Below are 12,397 nucleotides of genomic sequence, written 5' to 3' on the forward strand. Positions count from 1 at the left end.
GTGTGTTGTATGTGTGCCTGTGTGGCATGTCTGACTGGGGGAGGTAGATGTGGATGGATGGGAAGGGAGAGAGGATGCGTGTGTTGGGGGGGGGTGTCTGTTGGTGTGCATGGGTTGGGTGTTTGTGTCTTTTGTGTATGTTGTGTATGCATGTTTGTAGTATGACCAATATGAGGCGGGGGAGAAAGGATGCTGACCCATGGGTACAGGGGTGGGTATCCATGTGTGTGTGGCATGTCTGACAGGGTGGAGGGAGGTATGGATGTATCGTGAGGGGGAGAGGAATGTGTGGACAGGAGGGGGGTGCATGTCTGTCAGTGGGTGGGTGTTGTGTGTGTTTGTGTCCCTGTGGCATGGCCAATGGAGTGGGGGTAGGTGCAGGTACATGAGGAGGAGGGGAGAGCATGCTGGCCCAAAGAGGTGTGTGTCTGTGGTGTGCCCAACTCGTTGGGGTTAAAGGATGGGGAGGGGGGAGGTTGTGGGTGTGTGAGTGGGTGTGTGTGTGTTGTGTGGTGCGCCTGGCAGGGTAGGGATAGGTGTGGATCTATGGGGGGTGCGAAGGAGATGCCAGCAGAGAGGTGTGTGTGTGTGTGTGTTGTGTTTGTATCCGTCTGTGCGTATGGGTCCAGGGTGTCTAGGGAGAATTCACAAGGAACATTCACAAGGAGGAGGGATTGGGGTGGGGGGAGCACAGGACTCTGTAGTTGCTTAATTCGGTGTGTTCGGTTCCCGTCTCCCATTGTAAGAATGAACAAGCACCCTATGGACCCGGCTTTCAGTCAGGTGAAGGGATTGGGGTCTGGACCCAGAGCTGGGAGAGACCCCAGGTCCCGCCCCCTCATTTTACATAAGAAAAACCTTAAGGGCAGACCTGGCACCTGGCCGGGGGCCTCTGGGGTCTCTGACTCCACAGTCTCGCCTCTCCTCTTTGCTCCTGACAGCATCCCTTGGGGGAGGTGCGGGTATTGTCCCCCCGGTTAGTTCCACGCCAATATCCGGGCTCTCATTCCCCATGAGAAACTTACCGCCGATCGAGATGAATAGCTGTCAGAGGAAGGAGTCGAACCCACGACGATTCTGGGCCTCAGTCAGACTCCCCTGATGGAAGTGAGGTAGGGCCTGGGAGTCTGGGTCAGAGAAGCCCCTTGGAGGCTGAGAGCTCCAAACACCTCCCCAGAGTTGCCTCTTCCTTGGGACACCCCTCATCCCTTCCCTTTTCCTCTGTGGTCTGAGCAGTCATGGACTCAGACAAGGGCAGTCTCCTAAGGGCGACTACTTCCCGGCATGCTCTCTCCTGCCCTGCTGGTCAGCCTGATGTGGGGGGAACATCTGCTCACCTAGGGGCTCAGGGGCTCTAGCTGAACTGCTGCAGGCCCCAGGTCACTGGGCCCCCAAACCCCAAAGTACCTGCTCCTTTTTGCCTTTTCCATTGTCGTTTCTTTTTTAATGTGAAGTCCATAACCATAAACATTCCATATACAAAGAACAAAAGAGGATTGTATTGAAAACAGTGAACTTATTTCTCTTTTAAAGCATTTTTAGAAGTGATCCTTAGGTATGTCTCACAGACTTTCCTATTCGAAACTAAATTCATATTTTTGAAATGGAAAATCAGAAAACTATGGGGTATTTTATTTAGTGTCTGCCAGAGACCTTCATAAATGCTTGTTTCCCTCCTTGCATATGAATGACCTCCAGCAGTTACAATATACTGATGCCCATGATTCCAAATTTCCTTTTTGTTCCAAAGTCAAACTCAATTCAGGCAGGATGATGTGGTGGAAAGAACAGTATTCAGATTCCTTCTGTCTGACTCTTTATATACAAAGTTGGAGCAAGTGCCTTCATCTCTCTCAGCCTCAGTTTCTTCTGTAAAATCAAGATCAGAATGCCTTCATTTCTTCCCCTCAGAGGAAGAATTGAAGATTGAATCAAAGGATCTGACCAGGATTTATCTGATTTTCACATGTGAGTTGGTTGTATTTTTTGGTACCCAGCTGACCTCGGACAAGTCACTTAAACTTATTGAGTCTCTCTCTATAAGTCTCTCCTTGTCTATATATGGGGGTTGTCAGAGATACAAAAAAAAAAGATTATTATTACTCATATCTAAGTGATTTAGCATTTCCTACCAACACAAATTTAAACATCAACACAGCCCACAAAAAATAGTCCCTAGGCATCACCAGACAATCCAAGGGGTCTGTGAAACAATACAAGATTCAGAAGTCCTGGACCAGATGATGCATATGGCCCCTTCCAGCTCTGAATTTATTACTCTGTGAAAAACTCTGCCCATTTTAAAGTTATTATTGGCTTAATTAAAAACTGCAAATAGTTTAGATGCTTTTTACTGTTAACACAGAGAAAAACCTGAAGGGATTTGTGCAGTGAAGAGGGTCAGATTTGCCCTTGTAGGACTTGGACTGGAAATCCCAGGTCTGCTTCGCTGGGCAGGTGGCTGGCCTGCCCTCACTCTCACTTTTTTCATGTCAGCGAAAAAGGCTCCGAATGACCTTTCTTGACTCTGGATTTCTGCTCTCCATCCTGTACATATTAGATGAGCTCTTAATTGTATAAAAGAAGGAAGGGCACTTGGCCTGGGCCACTTTTCATTTCTGTTTGGAGATGCCCAGCATCCAGCCCAGTCGTTGGAGGAGATACTTCCTGCTTTGTAAATAACTTAATATGGCTTTTTGTGAAGGCTTCCTGACATGACTGCTTGCCTCCTTCTGATCTCAATCTTCACTTTTCCTCAGAAAGCTAGTCAAACTGATGGAACCATATAGCCACAACTGCAGGGGAAACCCAACTGTTTCAAGAACGACTTGGTGGAAAGTGGAGCTCCCTGGCTTTAGAGTCAGAGGTCCTGGATTTGAATGGGGGGGGTGGAATCTGAGGGGCTTGGGACTTCAGCAATATGGGCCCCAGGGACTGCCCAGTAGCAGATGGGCCCTGGAGGAGATGCTCCCTAATTCACTCCTCACTCCTTCTTTAGCTTATATATTATTACTGATCATATATGTCTGACTAAGGTCTTCCCAACATTAGGTCCTCAGTAGACAAGTAACCGGGTGGTTTCATTTGGAACTGTTGACTTTGTAAATCATAACTCCCAATGTTTTCAGAAAGAATTCAGAACTGACATGGTCTAGGTCAGGACTCAGTCACTATGGAAGAAACAGCTCCAATATCATGACAGGGACATTGAGTTGATACTTTCCACAATTACTGGAAATGTTTCCAGCAGAGAAAATACTCAAATCTACATCATTAGCAGCAGGAAGCTGGAAGAAGCCCCTGGAGGATCAATTGTAGATTTAAATCTGTCATCCAATTGGTCAATCAATCGGTCATCTAACCGAACTTCTGAAGTTTACAGATGAAACCAAGAGCATTTACAAAACCCACTCAAAGACTCACTGGTGGGAGAGAGCAGAAAATGGTCTTTCAAGAGTCCTCAAGTTTTCTTGGGGGAGCTGCACCTGGAATGATGAAGCCTGTAGGGAAGTGACTGTCACCTAGAAAAGAAGGAAGAGCTTAAGCTCCATGCCTGCCAGAGTTCTGCCCATTTCATGAACTGCCTCTTCCTTTCCTGTCCTTGTAACAAATATTGCATTTTAAAATCCATGAAATGTGGGCTTGAAGTTTAAGAAACATCTTTAAGTATTTTTAAAATGAGGGAAGAAGAAGGAGAGGGAGAAGGAAAGGGAGGAGGTGAAGCAGAGGTGGGGGAGAGAGAGAGAGAGAGAGAGAGAGAGAGAGAGAGAGAGAGAGAGAGAGAGAGAGAGAGAGAGAGAGAGAGAGAATGTGTTTCTGCTAATCCACAGAAATTGGCATGGAGTCTCAGTTTTTGGCAAATTCTATTCACTTTTTCTTGTACAAGAGCCTTAGACATAATCTTCACAACTCTATAGGAAGGTCTCTTGTCTGGGGGGGGGTGTGAATGGATTTAGGACACACAGGGAGGAGTAAAGGCTTTCTTTTAGTAGAGATAGGCCAGAAGCAGTCAGGGAAACATCCTGAAATGGAATTTTGTGAGGAGGCTCACTTTCACACCAAACCTTCTCAATTTGGCCAAAGAGCATGTCTTCAAATTTTGTTACTTTTTACTTCTTTTCTTTTCTTTTCTTTCCTCCTTTCCTTCTTTCTTTCTGTTTCTTTCCCTATTTCCTTTTTCTTCTTTCTCTCTCTTTTCCTTTCCTTCTCTCTCTCTCTCTCTCTCTCTCTCTCTCTCTCTCTCTCTCTCTCTCTCTCTCTCTCCCTCTCCCTCTCCCTCTCCCTGTCTCTCTCTCTCTCTCTCTCTCTCTCTCTCTCTCTCTCTCTCTCTCTCTCTCTCTCTCTCTCTCTGGAAATTGACTTTTCTTTCCTTCCTTCTTCTTTCTGTCTTTCTTTTCTTCCCCTCCCTCCTTCCTAACTTCTCTCCCCCCCTCTCCCTCTCTCTCTCCCTCTCCCTCTCCCTCTCTCTCAATCTCTCTGGAAATTGACTTTTCTTTCCTTCCTTCTTTCTGTCTTTCTTTTCTTCCCTTCCTTCCTTCCTCCCTCCCTTCCTTCCTTCCTTCCTTCCTTCCTTCCTTCCTTCCTTCCTTCCTTCCTTCCTTCCTTCTTTCTTTCTTTCTTTCTTTCTTTCTTTCTTTCTTTCTTTCTTTCTTTCTTTCTTTCTTTCTCCTCACAATATCTCAGTTTATGAATCTTGCATCAGTGACTAGGAGAAGTTGACTGATGGTGATCGTGACACTATAGGTAACATCTCACCTTCTCAGCCTCCAGAGCCCCAGCTTGGTCATCACATTAATCAGAGACAGGATGGTTTTCTGCTTAGCTCTTGCTTCCATTGTTGATGCCATTGTATGTGGCATCTTCTCTTGTTCCCATTTAGTGTCAATTCAAAGTCATCAAGTCCTTCAAAACTTCTCTGAAACCCCACATAATCCTATAGACACAATCTTATGCTTGTACCGCCATTTATTGCCCTTTCTCCAGTTGATGGGAAATTACTTCAGGTTTTGTTTGCTTGATGTAGTTGCAGGATCACAACTCTAGAGAGATGCTACCTCAGAGGCCACTTCATCCAACCCTCACTTTGAAGAAGCTGAGATCTGGTCATGAAAGTAGGAAGGATCAAGTGATAGAATTTGGGAGCCAGTAGCTTTTCCAGTGCTCTCTGCTATACATCCTTGGCAATTTTGATTTATGTGGCAATTATTTCTGAATATTTCCCACTTCTTCCTCTCTACTCCTCTCCCCCCCCCATTAAAAATCCCCCTTCAATAATTATTATAACACCACTACACTAGGAAAGTAGTCAAATCAAAGCCACCAGCATCTGGCATTTTATGTGACATTCTGACTCCTCTTAGCTGAGGAGGAGGAGGAGGTGTGCTCTGCTTTCTGTTCTCTGGACCAGTCCTGTTCTTAAAACCACTCCTCATTCATCCACCATCTATTCTGAAAAACTTGAGAGTGGAAGGATCACGCTAATTAAATGCTGAGGATACTTAAAACTTTGTTTCCCTAGTTTTCCCTTAGAAAGCTCTTTCCTCTTAGACCTTTAGACCTTTAACTTTTGTTTTGAGTGGTGAGGGAAAGAAAGTTGGAGAAATCCTAACTTTAAATAAAATCTCTTTTGTTTTCCAGAGTTAGCAAAATTTAAGACTTTACTTTGTTTTTAAAGTGGCAGGGCAGTAAGAATCATTTAGAACCTTCCTGCTAGAGTAAGAGATAACTTCCCAAATTCATGCCATGCCTAAGGAAGAGACCTGAGTTCAAAGTCTGAGGCCAAATACCAACCTTGATATTGATTGTCAAAGCACTGCATTACCTCATCTGCTCCTCAGCCCTGGCAGTTGATGCTATTAGCATTATCATTTTACAGATGATGCAGATAGAGGCTAGGAAGTACTTGAGATCAGATTTTGAACTTTGAACTTGGGTCTTCCACTGCACCACCAAATCATATATATATATATATAATCAGTTTTTTGCTGCTAAGCAAGTGTCAGACCAACTCTGGGAGCCACAGGGTCCAGGGAACTCCAAGACTCCTTCTGGAGCCTAGAAATCCTTTCATATTTTCTTTTAATATGTCAAAAGACTCCTAATTGGGTAGGAGATTATCTGTGCACATAATTGTATTTCATAATAAGAGAGAGGGATTGCAGGAGGGTACTGATCTGCCTTGGCTCAGAATCCTGGGTTGCATTTAGGGTCTTGTAACAGAAAATAATCCAGCCTCTGCATTGGTATACAGAGTCCCAATGAGTCTTACCCTTACAAAGATGGTGACTGTTCAGAATGATTTAGCCTAGGCCTTGAATGGACTTCCATTTGTCTACAATGATGGGCAAGTGCTTTTGGAAGGCAGAAGGAACTGGTCAGCTAGTTTAGGTTCAGAGTCTTCTGCTAGCCTGTGCTTACTCCTGGTTGCCATCTCTGGTGAAATGTTCTCCCTTCTCACTGTTCTCTTCAACCTTGAGGCCCACCTGCACAAAAATCACCTTGTATTTTTTTCTTTATGAATACTTACCTATTTGTTCATCTTGTTCCATTCTCCTCTATTATAATGTAAGATTTTTGGGGCGGCTAGGTGGCGTAGTGGATAAAGTACCGGCCTTGGAGTCAGGAGTACCTGGGTTCAAATCCAGTCTCAGACACTTAATAATGACCTAGCTGTGTGGCCTTGGGCAAGCCACTTAACCCCGTTTGCCTTGCAAAAACCTAAAAAACCAAAAAAAACACACACACACACACAAAGATTTTTGAGAGCAAGAGTTGTTTGGTTTTTGTCTTGTATCCCCAACACACAGCAGAGTAGGGAACTAGGGATAACAGTGGACAAAACCCAGAAGTCTTGAATGCAGATCCTTGCTCAGACATTTATTGGCATTGTGGTTTGTTTTTCCTTCTTGAAGAGGACCAATGACATTACGAAGGTGATGTCTTGACTTGTGTAACATTAGCTTCACTCTCTCCTTTTAGAGTCATCAAGTTTAGTGGCAAGACAAAAGTCAAGTGACCAGTGATAGTGATGGCTTATTGACAAGTTACATAATCTCTATTTGCCTCAGTTTCCTCATCTGTAAAATGAAATAATTGATATAGCACCTATCTCATAGGGTTTTTGTGAGGACTAACTGAGATAGTCTTTGTAAGAAATTTAGCATAGGAGGTACTATATAAATATTGGTCATTATTATTTTTAATAGTGATGATGATGATGATGATGATTATTATTATTAAGGAAGTCATCTCTGGGACTTCAAGTCAAGCCTGGATGACCATTGTCAGCCATCTTCTAGATGGCTTACTTCCTTTCTTGGGGTATGACTTGGACCGGGTTCAAACCACTCAATTCCCTTCCAAGTTTTAGGGTCACCTTTGAGGCCCCTTAGTCTGATCTCACTTTATAGTTTCTAGAGTTCAAGTGACTTGTCTAAGGTCATACAGGCACTAAATCAAGCAAATGAAATATAAACTCAGGTTCTGTGACTCCACATCCCATTGTCTTTCCACATCAAGATGCTACAAAGCCCTGTGCTTCTGTGTTTATTAACATGGTTCTATACGAAACCCTGTGAGGACAAGGCAAGGAGGAGTTTTATCAAGCTCCAGGAATGCTGCAGAGATGAAGTGCTTTGGGGGACACAGGTCTCTAAGGAGTAAAGCCATCCTGGGCGGACCATAGAACACAGCTTGAGGCAACTAGGAGACATGAGGGAATTCTGGACCTGGATTTAGGCAGGCTGGAGTTTTAATCCTGCTTCCTACACTTGTTGAATGATTTCTTAGGTGACTCTGAGCATGTCTTAATCTCTCCCAACTGATGAAATCTCTCCCCTGATGAAATGGGAACAATAATGAGACCTTCCTTCTGGGATTGTGGGAGAATCAAATAAAATAATCTAAATAAGGGGTTTTTCAAACTGACATTTTAATTAGTTTAATAACTACTAGTATTTTAATAATTATTAGATATTAATTGCCTTTGTTGTTTCTGATGATATATAGTATTTACATGGGTGGAGAGGAGTGGTGAGGTTATCGGGGGATGCTGAAGAAATCTCTGGCAGAAGAAATCTGTTGTCTTCAGGTCACAAGGAAAGAACTGGTCCCATGGGAGTTGGCAAGATCTGGAAGATAAAGGTTCCAAGTGGAGGATCAGGCTGGGTTGTGACAGTCTCCAATGGCCAAGAGCAGCAGCTTGATCTGGAGGCAGCTAGGAGGCCATCGGAGACTCTTGCGCAGGAAAGTGATGCGATGCTCATGCTCTCTTTGGGATTTAGGCTTAGTTAGCCGGAAGAGAGAAATATGTCCACATTTCAGAAGTCAGGCATTTCTCATAAAGGCTGAATGTGATGGATTCAGGACATAGTGACTGGCAACTTGGTTTCTCTGATGATGGACTGCTATCGACTTTGATGTCTGTCTGTCTGTCTCTCTCTTTCTCGCCTCTCTCAACTGCTGATGAGTTATTTTTCTTCTTTGGAGTAGCTTTTTGCAAAAGTAGACATCAATAGAGAGACAGCCATTGATCAGCCCTCCAATACAAAATAATAGTCTACAGATGTCTAGAGCTCCATTAAACCGAATGACCTAGAAATCTAACAGTACAGACTCTTTTTGACTGCAATTTGGGGAGCACAAGAAAATCCAGTGCTAAAACAGTCAACCCTAAGGTCAGGAAGACTGCCTCAGGGGGTGTCTGGCCTTCCAGGGAGTTGAATTCCATCTAATAGCTGATCTCTAGATCAGTCTCCTCATCCCAGCTATGCAGTCTCAGAAAATAATGCACATGAGTTCTCACTCTGCAGTTCCTTCCTCTGGCAGTTTTCTGTCTTGTCTGGTCCCATGCGGGGTGTGTGTGTGTGTGCAAGAACTCATTCTTCTTGGTTTTGGTGGGTGGGGAGCACAATTTCTTGTTGTTGGGGAGGGATGACCCTCCCCAGGCTGGATAGGTTGGACCTGTCCTTTGGCCTTCCCCTTTCTCATCTTTCCAAGTCTGTCCCTCAGATGTGCCCTGACTGGCAGTGCAAGGGCACCAGCAGGCTTGGTCTGAGCCATGGATGTCAAACTCTAGTAGCAGTCACCCAAGGAGTATTACTCATTTCATATTGACTAAGAAAACCACATATCACCATTATCTCGGTTCTGTTGTATTTCCATTTATTTTGTTAAATATATCCCAGTGACATTTTAATCTGGTTCAGGCTGTTCTGTTGGCTGCCTCTAGGCCTGATGACCATTTCTAGCTCTAGCAATCTGGGAGTCTACCCTGCTTGGTGGCTTCCTTGGCAGCTTCTATCATCATCTGGGCAAGGGGAGACCTGCAGACAATAGGCAGTGCAGAATTCTGGTCAGAGTCTTTCATTCTTTTTTAATCCCAGGTTTTCTTAACCAAACACTTGGACTATATTCTGGAATATCTGGAGGGGCAGGCACCCAAGGAAACTGTAGTGACCAACTGAAAGGATTTAAAGATCCTTAGTAGAAATGGTTGCTATTCCTCAGTTCCTGAGCCTGAGGCTGGTTGGATGGGTTTCCATACATTATCTCTTTTGTTTTGAATAACATCATAAAGTGGAAAGTGTTCTGGTTCTGGAGTCAGAGAATCTGGTTCAAATTCTGCTTCTGAGTTATGACCTGTGTGACACTGGGCAAATCACAACCTCCCCGAGCCTCAGTAACCTTCCCTGTAACCCAAGGGGCTGGAGATAGTTTTCCTCGCTACTGGGGAGGTTGAGGTTGGAGGATGGGTTGAGCAGAGGGACTAAAGCCCATTGATAACCACAGTACATCTTCTAGCAAAATGGTGAACCCTCAGGATGTGGGATGGGGCAGCCAGGGCACTTATGGAAGACTGAATTGGCCTTGGAAGGAAAGGGATCTGTGCTGATCAGTAGGGGGAATCAAGCCCATGAGGTACCAGTGTTGGCTATGTAAGGTCACACACTTTCATTACAAGAGAAAACAAAAAGATGGGATTGGACTCTGATCTCTGAGTCTTTTCTTACTCTAAATCTCTGTGAAGAAAGAAAATGGTTGGGAATTTGATTCCTGATTCTGTGACCCGAGTTGAAACTCCATCTCTGTCACTTGCTTATTTATGTGACATCGGACACATGATTTATAGGAACTTTTCTAGAACTTGGTGTCTTTGTCTGTAAAATGAAGGGGATAGTTTGGGTGACCTCTAAGATTCTGCCCAAAACTAATGTTCTGATCCAATGACTAGCCCTATGATTGTTGTTTTTATCCCCATTTTAAAGATGAGATAGTCCAGGTTCAGAGTTTAAGTGGATTGTCCATGTATACTACTCAACCACTCTATGGCAGAGTCAGGATTAGAAGTTGGTTCTCCCTTGGTTCTGGGTCTAGCATCCTCCTGATCAGGACCATTACTGTTATTTTGGACTAGTTAAGTCTTCCCTATAGTTCTTGAAATATTCTAAATCCTACATTACCCAATGAGCAGCCAGGAGAAAGGTTGGGGGAAGCAGGACCCTGGTAGAGTCAAATATTATGAGAAACCTATGAGGACTATATTGTTCTTTGAGGAGCAGTGAGTGGCCAAGTCAGTGTGTATGTGTTTGTGTTTGTGTGTGTGTGTGTGTGTGTGTGTATTTCTACTCTTAATTTATATCCTGTACTTACTTTAGGGGCAAAGTGGTATAATGGTCAGAGCCCAGGCCTTGGTGCTAAGGTTCAAATCTTACTTCTGACATTTTTCAGAAAATGTCAAAATGACAGTCTTCCATTCATCTTTCTTAATTTGCTCTATAAAATCAGAGAAATCCCAACTTTGAAATTATGGACAATCCAATTAGATGTAGATTTGACTTTTGCTTGAAATACCCACACAAGGAAAAAAACCACAAGATGATGTCAGTATTGTGCTTCTTCTGCATGTGATGGTGTGTAATCATGGGAAGTCACAGACCTCCCAGAACCCCAATGTCTTCTAGAAAAAGGAGAAAAATTGCTAGAATGCATAAATAACACTGAATACCAAAGCCACTTTCAGCTATAGGTGTCTTCTTGTTAATTGACTCTCATGTGCCAATTGTGGGCTATAGAAGAAACTTCCAGTGATCCCACTTCCAGGGTATCAGGGATGAGTTTCCTTCTAGGAGACAGATTGCAATCTTTACATAGGCAGAGTAAACAGAGAGCACCTTAATGTTTAGAAACCACTTCATAGGTCATCTCATTTGAAAGCCCATTTTTCAGATGAAAAAAGTGAGGCTGAGGGCAGTTGAGAGCCTTACCCAGTATTCCACTACTAGTTAGTGTTTGGTACAGGATTTGAACTCAGGTCTTCCTGACTCCTACCTGCTCTCCCTCTGGATTGCCTTGGGGCGCATCTGTCTGCAGGCACACTTGGCTAAGCTGAACCTCAGGGACAGATGCTAAATTTGCCTTTAAAACTGTTATCAGTCCTATCTACAGTTGGTGTAAGGGAGGTTGAGAGAGGGGAAGTCACTTGTTCAAGGTCACACAGTTTTTAAATGTCTGGGGGCAAGATTGAACACTAATCTCCTTGATTCTCACAGTCTATTCACCAGCTGCTGCTGCTTTGGAAAAGATTTTGGAAGTCATTGGTACCCAGTCACTGACATCAGACGAGTCTTCTTAGGGTTAGAGGGATTTGGCCAGAGCCTGTGCTCTGTGGGCAAATACTCCAAGAGACCTCCATCCCACCAGGGGGTGCTAGACTAGAGTCTTGTGGCCATAAGAGTCCTGGCATACACAAAATGGCAGGAGGACCCTGGGAGGAACAAGACTTGACCTGCCGAGGCTTTGAGGATGTAGCCCTCCCCTCTCCTCATGGCAATGAACAATCTGATATAAGATTAAATGGTCATGTTTAACATATTTCCATATTAGTCATGTTGGGAAAGAAGAATTAGAACTAAGAGAAAAAACATAGCATCTTTTTTAAAAAAATGTTATTTATTTAAGGCAATGGGGTTGAGTCACTTGCCCAAGGTCACACAGCTAGGCAATTATTAAGTGTCTGAGGTTGGATTTGAACTCAGGTCCTCCTGACTCTAGGATTAATGCTCTATCCACTGTGTCATCTAGCTCCCCCAAGATAGTATGACTCAATCTGAGGGCATGGAATTTGGAGTCAATTGAATCCTGACTCTGCTCCTTCCAGTTCCTTTACTGCTGTCTGCCTCAGTTTCCTCATCTGTAAAATAGGGCTAAGAGGACTCCCTCTCAGGGTTTTGATGGTGCTTGGTACATGGCAAGTGCTATCTAAGCACTCCCTGCCTTCCTTTCATCTCATTCTACAGGTGAGGAAATCTAGACCCACTCTCTTTATATGGAACAATCTCATTTGTTCATGATGCAGCAACTCCTTGAACTTGGAGTTTCTACCACCTTTTAGCTGTTT

The 12,397-nt window shown here is 43.9% G+C and overlaps 1 protein-coding gene across 1 annotated transcript in view; it reads left to right on the forward strand.

Moving 5' to 3' along the window:
* PTGER3 (prostaglandin E receptor 3) overlaps nt 1-12,397 on the forward strand; it is a 50,849-nt gene that overhangs the window by 1,832 nt on the left and 36,620 nt on the right. The window lies entirely within an intron of this gene.

This window comes from Macrotis lagotis, chromosome 2 (assembly GCF_037893015.1).
Source record: "Macrotis lagotis isolate mMagLag1 chromosome 2, bilby.v1.9.chrom.fasta, whole genome shotgun sequence".
Lineage (NCBI taxonomy): Eukaryota > Metazoa > Chordata > Mammalia > Peramelemorphia > Peramelidae > Macrotis > Macrotis lagotis.